Raw genomic sequence first — 9,497 nt, 5'->3', positions numbered from 1 at the left:
TATCTTCCAGGAGTTTTCTTCCTGTACGTGGGTGCTCCCTGCATTGGGTGCCTATATGTTTATCAGGGTTCTATCCTCTTGTTGTATTGCAGTCCCTTCGTATTATGAAGTCGCCTTCCTATCTCTTGTTCTGGCCTTCCCTTTGACTTCTATTTGTCTGATCTCAGTATTGCTACCCCCCCCGCACCCGCTTTTTTTTTTTTCCTTTCCATTTGCCTGAAAGATATTTTTCCCATCCTTCACTCTCAGTCTGTGTGAGTCCCTTCTATAGGTGGGTCCTCCTTGTAGGACAGCCAAATCTATGGGTCCTGTTTTTTATATCCACTCAGCCCACGTCGATTGCCTTTGAGTGGGCCATTTAGTCCATTTCCACGTTTAACGTTATTATTGAAAGGGTACTTGTTTGTCGCCATTTCTATTTTTTTTTTTTTTGTGGCTTGTTTTCTTTCTGGGCTTTTAGTTTTCTTTTTACACACCAGTCCCTTTAGCATTTCTTGCATTGCTGGCTCGGTGGTGATAAACTCCCTTAGCCTTTTTTTTGTCTGTGAAGCTTCTTATTTCCCCTTCAATTTTGAAGGATAGCCTTGCTGGATAGAGTATTCTTGGATTCAGTCCTTTGCTTTGCATCACTTTGTAAATTTCTGTCCATTCTTTTCTAGCCTGATGTGTTTCTGTTGAGAAATCATTTGATAATCTGATGGGGGATCCTTTGTAGGTAACTCTCTGTTTCTCTCTTGAAGCTTTTAAGATTCTCTCTTTGTCTTGTACATTTGCCATGGTAATTATGATGTGTCTTGGTGTGGGTCTTTTGGGGTTCATTTTACCTGGGACTGTCTGTCCTTGTGTAACTTTTTTTTTCCTCATATATGGGAAGTTTTCTGACATTATTTCTTCAAATAGATTTTCTAATCCTTGCTGCTCCTCTTGTCCTTCTTGCAGCCCTATTATGCGTATGTTACTTCGTTTCATGTTGTCCCAAAGCTCCCTTAGGCTCTCCTCCTGCTTTTTAATTTCTTTCTCCAGTTGCTGTTCAGATTGAGCTTGTTTCTCTGCCTTATCTTCTAATTCACTAATTCGGTCCTCTGCTTCTTCTAGTCTGCTGTTGAAACTTTCCATGGTGTTTTTGATTGTAGCTATATCACTTTTCATTTCTTCCTGATTCTTGCATAGGTTGTTGATTTTCTCATCCATCCAGTGAATGAATTGTACAACCATTATTCTGAATTCTTTTTCTGTCATGTTGCATGCTTCAACTTCATTAATTTCCTTTCTTGGCGATTCTTCATTGTCTTTCCTCTGGGTATTGTGTCGTCTCTTCATTCTGATTATCTCCCGATTGTTCAAACGTCAAGTTGCGTGGGCCTGGGCCATGTGCAGTGGGAGCCTCCACCACCCTAGTGTCACTGAAGAGCTCTGACACTAAGATGTGTGGTTGTTGTGGGTTGGTGGGAACCAAGCTCGCTCAGAGTCAGTGTTGTCAGCGCTCAATGTGGCCTTGTGCGTGCCCTTAGAATCAGGGACCCTGCCTGCACCATGCTGAAACAGAGACCCCCCTGAAGCTTGTTGAAAACCAGAGCCTCCTAGCGTGCGCCAGGAGTCAGAGTTCCCCAAGAATCCAGTATCAGAGTCTCTGTTGCTTCACGCGACCTTGCCTTGAGAATCAGGGTCCCTGTGTGCCCTTGCACCAGGAATTGGAGTCACTGGCTCTTAGTATGAATGCACAGGAAATCAGGATCTCAGGCGCAGGTGATAAGAAACACAGTCAAGTCACTGGTGCTTGGTGCTGCCTCCTGCCCAGAGAATCCGGGCCCTGGGCCTGTGATACGTGGGGCAAATTCCCGGTGTTCGCGCAATTGCTCCCAGCCCAGGGCTCTGAAGCTGGCAGTGCGTGTAGGCTCAGTTCCTGGGGTTAGCGCGATTGTACCCAGCCCAGGACTCCTGAACCAGGCCCTATGCGGGATCAGCTCCAAGGTGCTCGCGCACTTCCAGGCTAAAGTTCCTGGAGCGCTGAGGCCCCAGCAAGGGGTGGGTCTATCAGTTAGTTACTCTGGTGCTGCCCGAGAGCCTGCAGCAAGGGGGGATGGGCTCTGTTACTCACGGATCTGCCTTGGGGATTTCTGAACTTTTGGTGTCCGCAGGTCTGTAGCTGTGGTCACAGGTCTCTGTCCCCAGTGGCTGCAGGGTCTTGGTATGCGTCTGAGGTCAGACTGGGTGGTGCTGAGGCCAGGATCCTAGTCTCAAGCAGCTCTGTTTCCCAAGATGGAGTGGTCGCCATGCCTGTGCTGGCCGCCCAGGAGTGTCTGTGCAGGGAGCGGGACTCCGCAGCCTAAGACTGCCTGGTTAGCAGCCCCTTAGAAGACCTGCAGAATCTAAATGTCCCTAGCTCATACACACAAACCACACACATCCACACACTCCTCTATCACTTCCTTGCACTCTCACACTCTCTCCCTCCCTACTTTCCTGCTGGTCGCCATTTTCCCCAGCCTCAAAATCCCCTCTTGGATCTTTTGACATAGTCTGAGGAGGATAGGTTTTAGGTCTTCCTTGAATGTTTGGTAAAACTCCCCTGTGAAGCCATCTGGCCCCAGGCTTTTGTTTGCTGGAAGCTTTTTGATGACTGCTTCGATTTCCTCCATAGTTATTGGCCTGTTGAGATTTTTAGATTCTTCCTGATTAAGTTTTGGATGGTTGTATTTTTCTAGGAATATGTCCATTTCCTCCAGGTTGTCTAGTGTGTTGGAGTAGAGTTGTTCATAGTATTTTCTAACAATCTTTTGTATTTCTATGGGGTCTGTTGTTATTTCTCCTCTTTCATTTCTGATTTTGTTTACTTGGGTCCTCTCTCTTTGTTTCCTGGTGAGCCTGGCTAGAGGTGTATCAATCTTGTTTATCCTTTCAAAGAACCACCTCTTGGGTTTGTTGATCTTATGTATTGTTTTTTTGGTCTCTATGTCGTTTATCTCCACTCTGATCTTTGTTATTTCCTTCCTTCTGCTTATTGTGGGCTTTTTTGGTTGCTCTCTTTCTAACTCTTCGAGTTGTAGAGTTAGGTCATTTATTCTCATTGTTTCTTGTTTCTTGCAGTAGGCTTGTAGAGCTATGAACTTCCCTCTCAAGACTGCTTTTGCTGTGTCCCATAGGTTTTGGATTGTTGTGTTATCACTGTCATTTGTTGCCATGATGTTTTTTATTTCTTCTTTGATCTCACTGGTAACCCAGTCGTTGTTTAGTAGCATGCTATTTAGTCTCCATGTGTTTGATTTTTCTGGATTGTTTTTGTTGTAGTTGATTTCCAGTTTTATGCCTTTGTGTTCTGAGAAGATGCTTGATATGATTTCAGTTTTCTTGAATTTGAAGAGACTTTGTCTGTGACCCAATATATGGTCTATCTTTGAAGATGACAAATGTGCACTTGAAGAGAATGTATATTCTGTGGCTTTGAGGTGAAATGTTCTGAAGATGTCAATTAATTCCATTTGATCTAGTGAGTCATTTAGAATTGATGTTTCTTTGCTGAGTTTCTGTTTAGAGGATTTGTCCAGTGGTGATAATGGGGTGTTAAGGTCCCCTACTATGATTGTATTGCTGTCAATCTCTCCCTTGATCTCCTCCAGAAGATTTCTTACGTATTTGGATGCTCCTATATTGGGCGCATATATATTTACCAAAGTTATTTCTTCTTGTTGGACTGATCCCTTTAGTATTATGAAGTGGCCTTCTTTATCTCTTTTTATGTTCTTCACTATGAGATCTAATTTGTCAGATATAAGTATTGCTACCCTGGCTTTTTTTTCACTTCCATTGGCCTGAAAAACCTTTTTCCATCCCTTCACCATCATTCTGTGTGCGTCTTTTTTTCTGAGGTGGGTTTCCTGTAGACAGCAGATATATGGGTCATGTTTTCTTATCCACTCAGTTACCCTATGCCTTTTGACTGGGGCATTTAATCCATTTACATTTAAAGTTATTATTGATAGAAACTTGTTAGTCGCCATTTTTGTTCTTTACCGCTGCATTCCTTCTTTGTTTCCTATTTTTTCCATTTACAGCAGACCCTTTAGAATTTCTTGCATTGCTGGTTTGGTTGTAATAAACTCCCATAGACCATTTTTGTCTGTGAAGCTCCTGATTTGACCCTCAATTTTGATTGATAGCCTCGCTGTGTACAGTATTCTTGGATTCAGACCCTTCCTTTGCATGACTTTGTATATTTCATTCCATTCCCTTCTTGCCTGATGTGTTTCTGTTGAGAAATCAGTCGCTAGTCTGATGGGGGATCCTTTGTAGGTAACTTTCTGTCTCTCTCTGGCTGCTTTTAAGATTCTTGCTTTGTTGTTGGTGTTTGCCAATTTACTTATTATGTGCTTTGGCATCAGTCTTTTCGGGTTCATTTTGTTTGGGACTCTGTGAGCTTCTTGGATTTGTGTGAGTTTTTTCTTCCCTATATCAGGGAAATTTTCTGTTACTATTTTTTCAAACAGGATTTCTAGTCCTTGCTCAGTTTCCTCTCCTTCTGGCACCCCTATTATTCGGATGTTGTTTTGTTTAGCGTTGTCCCAGAGTTCTCTTAGGCTTTCCTCCTGCTTTTAAATTTTTTTTTCCAGAAGCTGTTCTGTTTGGGTGTTTTTTCCTATCTTGTCTTCTAGCTCGCTGATGCGGTCCTCTGCGTCTTCTAGTCTACTGTTGATGCTTTCTATTGAGTTCTTTATAGCAGTGATGTCATTTTTCATTTCTTCTTGGTTTTTCTTCATTTCCTCTTGGTTCCTACACATATTGTTGAATTTGTCTTCCATTCTTTTCATCCACCTTATGGCCATTTCTCTGAATTCTTTCTCTGACAGGTTGCTTGCCTCCATTGCCTCCATTTCGTTTACTTCCTTTTCTGATGATGCCTGTTTTTCTTTCATATGCGGGTTGGTTCTTTGTTTCACCATGATCACTCTTCTCCAGGTGTTTGGTTATGTAGTTCTCTCTCTGCTGCATTGATTTAAAGGCACAAAATACACCACAACAAGGCACAACGTATAAGGCACTGAACATAAATGTATTCACGATATTAATAACCCCAAATAAAGGTGACCACCCGAGCGAGGAGAATTAGGGGATAAAGAAGAAAAAAGAGAAAAAGAGAAAACAAAAAGGAGTGCCGAAATGAGATTGGGAAAAGGGAGAGAAGAAAAAAGAAAAAAGATAAAAGTAAGAGAGATAATGAAATAGAGGTGGGGAAGAGGCTATTTGTATGGGGAGAAAACTCTAATGGAACCGCAACTAATCCCAACGATTTCCAGCAGCAGATCCCTGGAGATTAATGCAAACTACAAACAACCACTAATATCAAGCGAGGCAAGGGAAAACAGAAGCACAAAAATAACCAGAGAAAGAAAAAATAAGCAAAACAGAAAAATGAAAATGAAAAACAAAACAATCTCCCAAACAAGCATAAAAAACCCAATTTACTCAAAATCAAGCAAACACTAGCAAAACGACAGCGAGAGAGAGAGAAAAAATTGGATAGTGAAGAAAGATAAGAGAGAGGTATATATGGATTTAGAGCAAGGGATTGGAAATTAGATATATAAGTAGGGTGAAATTTAGACAGTGGTTAAAAAGAAGGAATAGGGAAAATCTAAAGCAGGAATAGGGTAAGAGAAACAGGACAACAAAAGGGGAAAAGTGAGGAAGAGAGTTTTGGCTTAAGGGTAAAGGTGAGATAGAGAGAAATAATGCTAAAGAAACAATGGAAATAGAGTGTAGAACACTAATCCCAAAGTAAAATAAGGAAAAATAAGAAGAAAAAAATAAAATGACACTTCAAAAAATGGTAGAATGATAGCAATAATACTGGTTAAAAAATGTAGTAATTAAAAAGGTAAAATCAGGTGATGAAAAAAAATAAAAATAATAATAATATAGGTTCTTAATGAAATGGTGAAAAATGAATTAAAAAATAATATATAAAAATGTGCAGTAGTGAGGGTGCTTCGGATCTTCTACTCTTCTTTTTGTCACACCTTAGTCCTGCCAGGCATTCAGGAGAATGTTGAATTTCCCTGCGATATACTGTTCCTCCGTGCTGTAAACCACAGTCCTGATTTTAAGGCAGGTTGTATTTGTTTACCAGACTGCCTTTATTTGTATTTACAGAAGAGACAGTTCGTGGCTCTGCCTCTGGGTGGCAGTGTGTCTGGATTGACCTCCGAGGCTATACGTCCTCTCTATCAGTAGTGGTTATTTTCTCTATGGTATTTGAACCTGGTTTGGGAAAGTCCACTGCCCAGAGCCTGTTTTTTAATAGTTACTGCCTTCTCTGTTTCCCAGGCTCCCCCAAAAGAACTTTCCCCTACAGGCTCTGCGAATGACCCCAACTGGGGAATCCCATGCACTGAGTTTAATAGTCAAACGCACGGATCTAAGGGGAACTGTAACAAGAGCCTGATATGCTGTGCGAATTCACAAGCCTCCACCTTCCAGGTCTGCGCGCAGTCTCCGTGCGCCCACTCGCCCCTGGCACCAAGCAGCTGGGACACTGGCAAAATCCAAGGCTGGTTTTTTACATCCAGACCAGCTATGGGCTTATTTTTAGTGTTCCTTTCTGCCAGCAGTCCTGTGGGGCCCCTTCCCCACTCGCGGGTCACTCTGGTCCCAATGGCTGTGGACTCTGTGGGGCGCAGATTTCGCCACGTGTGTGCGCAAGTGCTGTCCTCTCTCCAACCTGAATTGCAAACCGCACCTTTAGGGGAAGTCTAACCTTTCCTTGAGAAGAAGCAGTGCTCCTCTGAGTTCACGCAGTCACGCTGCTTGAGATCCCTTGTTTCCAGGTTAGAAGCTGATCTCTGGACACCGGTAACAGCCACTCAAAATGGTGTGGTCTCCGCTGCTGAGCTGGTGCACCGGGAGAGGTTTCAGCTGAAGTCTCCAGCAGTCCTTTTTTTTTTCTGGGAGTTCTCTGTCTTTCCCGGCTGTACACTGTCTTGCAGCTGAATATCCTCTGCCTATTCAGCTGTATGTTACCCGTTTCTGCTGCTCACCCTTATCTGCTCCAGGACAAGGCACAGGGCACGTCCGTTTATAGCTGTACCATATTCTCCCTCCATGAACTTCCCTTTTAAGTCTATTTTGTCAGATATGAATAAAGCTACCCCAGCTTTTTCTCATATCCATTTGCCTGAAAAAAATTTGTTTTTTTTTATCCTTTCACTTTTATTCTGTGTGAGTTTTTTGTTCTGATGTAGGTCTATTGTAGACAGCATATGTATGGGTTATGTTTTCTTATACATTCAGCTACCCAATGTCTTTTGACTGGATCATTTTAAGCCATTTACATTTAAGGTTATTATTGATAGGTACTTATTTATTGCCATTCTTATTCTTTATGCCTGCCTTCTTTTCTTTCTCTCTATTTTTTCTCCTTATACCAGTCTCTTTAGCATTTCTTGCAGTGCTGATTTGGTGGTAATAAACTATTTTAGCCTTATTTATTTATTTATTTATTTATTTATTTATTTATTTATTTTTGGTCTGAGAAGCTCTTTATTTCAAATTCAGTTTTTAATGATAACCCTGATGGATAGATTAGTCTTGGTTCAATTCCTTGGTTTTCATTACTTTGTATACTTTATGCCATTCCCTTCTGGCCTGAAGTGTTTCTATTGAGAAATAAGATGACAGTCTAATGGGAGCGCTCTTGCTGCCTTTAAGATTCTTTCTTTGTCTTTAATGTTTGCCAGTTTAATGATTATGTGCCTAGGCATGGGTCTTTTGGGATTAATCTTGCAGGGAGCAGGCCTAAACTGGCAGGTGGACATCCCCTGAGGGGTCCCAGACTGTGAAAGGGTGAAGGTTGGGCTGAGGGACACCCCACCCCAAGTGCATGAATTTCATGCACCAGGCCTCTAGTGTGTGTGTGTGTGTGTATGTCTATATATATATACTAGAGGCCTGGTGCCCCAAAATTTGTGCACTCAAGGGGAAGGGGTCCCTCAGCCAAGCCTGTTGCCTCTTGCAGTCTGGGACCCCTTGGGGGGTGACCACCTGCTGGCTTAGGCCCGCTCCCCGGGGGATTGGGCCTAAGTTGGCAGTCAGACAGCCTTCTGGCAGCCCAGGAGCCCTAGGGGGATGTCCACTTGCCAGCGGGGAGCAGGCCTAAGCTGCAGTCGGAAATCCTTACCACTGCTGAGGAGGCAGGAGAGGCTCCCACCACCACCACTGTACTGGCAGCCATCAGCCTGGCTTGTGGCTGAGCAGAGCTCCCCCTGTGGGAGCGCACTAACCTCCAGAGGGCATCTCCTGCATTGAGCATCTGCCCCCTGGTGGTCAGTGTGTGTCATGGTGACCAGTCATTCCCAGTCATTCTGCTGTTAGGGTCAGTTTGCATATTAGCCTTTTATTATATAGGACAGAGGCCTGGTGCATGGGTGGTTTTCCCTGAAGGGTGTCCCAGATCAGGGTGGGGGTCCTGCTGGGGTACCTGGCCAGCCTGGGTGAGGGGCTGATGGCTGTTTGCAGGCTGGCCAAGCCTTCCAGTGGGGACCCTCACCCCATGAGGGTGTGGCCATCCTGGGTGAGGGGTTGATGGCTGTTTACTGGCTAGCCGCTGCCCCTCAGCCACCCATGTTCCCAGTGGAGGCTGGCTTGAAGCCTGGGATTTATTTTTCTTCTATAATTGAAACTTTGTTGCCTTTAGCAGAGGCCACATCCGGCCAGGGCAGGCAGGAAGGTTGGCTTCCTCCATCACCGGGGCAACCAAGCCTCCTGCTTGCTCCAGCTCCATGGCTTCTGGCCGCCATCTTTGTTGGGTTAATTTGCATATAGTCACTCTGATTGGCTGGTGGGCATGGCTTGGGACATAGCAGAGGTGCAGTCAATTTGCATGTTTCTCTTTTATTAGATTAGATATATTGGAGAGGAAGGAAGGGAGAGGGAGTGAGAGATAAAAACCATAAATGATGAGAGAGAATCATTGATTGACTGCCTCCTGTATGCCCCCTACTGTGAATGGAGCCTGTAACCTGGGCATGTGCCCTTGACTAGGAATTGAACCATGACCTCCTGGTTCATAGGTCGATGCTCATCACTGAGCCTCACCCACTAGGAAATCCAGGGTATTCTTTATTTCAGCTATGTCATTCCTCATTTCCAATTTCTTCTTATTTATTGTTTCAAAAATAACGAATATTTAAATGCAAAGTAATATAGATGGGACTGCAAATTCTATAAGAATTAAAAGAGTTACCACAGGCAAGCAAGTTTACCTGAGAGAACCAGGAAGAGAGACAGGTACAAAGTGTCCTTCTAGGATAAGAGAAACCCTGAAAAACTGGCCACAAAAAACCCAAAAAAACCCCAACACTCTGCAAAGGAAGCCAAATTTATTTTTATCAGATTTTGAAGTGACTTATGCTCATTGTTGAGCATTGGCAATTACTAGGCCTAAGAGCTGGGTGTAATTCCAAAAGAGATGGACAGATAACAGAAATATTAAGAAAAGAGGGAGC

This window comes from Myotis myotis, unplaced genomic scaffold (assembly GCF_014108235.1).
Source record: "Myotis myotis isolate mMyoMyo1 unplaced genomic scaffold, mMyoMyo1.p scaffold_m19_p_11, whole genome shotgun sequence".
Classification (NCBI taxonomy): domain Eukaryota; kingdom Metazoa; phylum Chordata; class Mammalia; order Chiroptera; family Vespertilionidae; genus Myotis; species Myotis myotis.
Note: the sequence above shows the minus strand (reverse complement) of the source record.